Source organism: Cannabis sativa, chromosome 3 (assembly GCF_029168945.1).
Source record: "Cannabis sativa cultivar Pink pepper isolate KNU-18-1 chromosome 3, ASM2916894v1, whole genome shotgun sequence".
In the NCBI taxonomy this organism is placed as follows: Eukaryota; Viridiplantae; Streptophyta; class Magnoliopsida; order Rosales; family Cannabaceae; genus Cannabis; species Cannabis sativa.
This window is the reverse complement of record NC_083603.1, coordinates 34,144,957-34,146,804: the sequence shown is the minus strand read 5'-3', so window position 1 is coordinate 34,146,804 and position 1,848 is coordinate 34,144,957.

Here is a 1,848-nt window from a genome sequence, read left to right as displayed (position 1 = left end):
TTAAAAAATATCTAAAGAATCTTCATAACCAATGCCTAAAATTTCTCAACTTAATTTTGAAATTTTAAATCCAAAAGATATTCAGATTTAAGTTGGTTAGTTGTAGATAACTAAATATCAACTTAAATAGGAATATTTAATGAAAATTTAAATTAAGCTTCAGAAAGAATCTAGATGGTTATAATTCTATATTTAATTAAATACAAGAAAATACATATAGTTTAGCTTAGAATAAAAAATTCTTTAAACTATAATTTTTCTTAAATTAGTTTCAAAATAAATGAAATTAATTATGTTGCTAATTAATTTTATTAGGTTAAACTAGTTTAATTAACCTAGCACAGTTATTCAAATCAGGCAAATGAGCCTCACAATTGGGGTGGTTCATGTGCGGGGGTGCTGGGTTTAGTATGTCGTACCCACCACTACTATGGCTCCCAACTCTCACACAAGGCCCAAAAGAGAGGAATTTAACCTTAGAATGAACAACTGTTATTAATTGAATAGGCCCAAAACTAAATGGGCCTAAATAAAATCTATCAAAAACTATGATATTTTATTTAGCAACAACAACCTATATGCATCTATAATGAAATTAAACACATAGGCTCACACAGGCACACTTTGGATGGGTCCTATCATGTTGCTAGGTCATACACAGATGAAAGAAGATTGTGAAAGTTACCTGTTACAAATTATTTACTTGACCAAGGGAGCCATGAGTTAAAATCAGATCATTGGATCTGTCAACAAGTTAACCATGGCTATTTGCAATCAAGCAATAATAGGTTTTAAAAACTTACAAACAAGCTAAAACGTACATACTCCTGCAACAAGGTTAGGTGGATAGTAGGATGTAGGATTTATTTCATTATAAATAAATAATTTCGAAAAATAAATAATTAATTAAATAAATAAAATATTTTCGAAAATTTTAAAAATTTGAAAAATTTCGAAATTAAAAAAAAAAAAAAAATTAAATTTAAAATTAAACCTACAATTTTGAAAAATTAGGTTTCAACCAACCTAAATATCATTTCAAAATTTGCTAACTACTTTTAAAAATTTAATGTTATTTTATAAATAAAAATTAAATAAAAAATTAAAAAAGATATATGAATATCTTTTTCAGATTTTAAATGTAATTTAAATAGATAAAATAACAAAATTTAAAAGTTAGCAAAATATCTTACATCTATTTAAAATTACATGATTATGATTATCTTATTTTAAATTTCAATAAGGTCAAATTATTTAAAAAAAAAGATTTAATTTAAAAAATTTAAATCTGACCTTAAATTTAAAAATAAAATAAGATATAATCAAATTTAAAAATAAGATAGATAATTAAGCAAAAAAAGATAGATATTTACTATTTTTAAATTCAAATTACACTAATATCATGAATTAAATTTAAAAAATATTAAATAAATTAATTATGATAATTAGAATTGAATTAGGAATAGTAAATGTATAAATACAGAACTACACTAAAAATCGGAAGTTAATTCCATGAAAAAGCATGAAAAAACGAAGAAAAACAAAAAAATTGCAAGCTGTACGGACGGGATGCTGTGCATACCCGTCCGCGCGCGTGCTGGGGTGTCATGGGCGTGCAACCTCGGCGCTGGTGGGTTTTGGCAGGATTTCCGCGAGCGCACGTGGTGCAGCGACACAACTCGATTTTTTCGAAACTTCAAAATATCATAACTAATTCAAATTAAATCGAAATTGAGTTCTATAAAAAAGTAACTTGCTTAATTTTTTCCATACTATCCAATAAAAATAATTCTAGAAACAGATTTTCAATTATTTTTCACGAAAATTCACAAACATCAATCAATCATC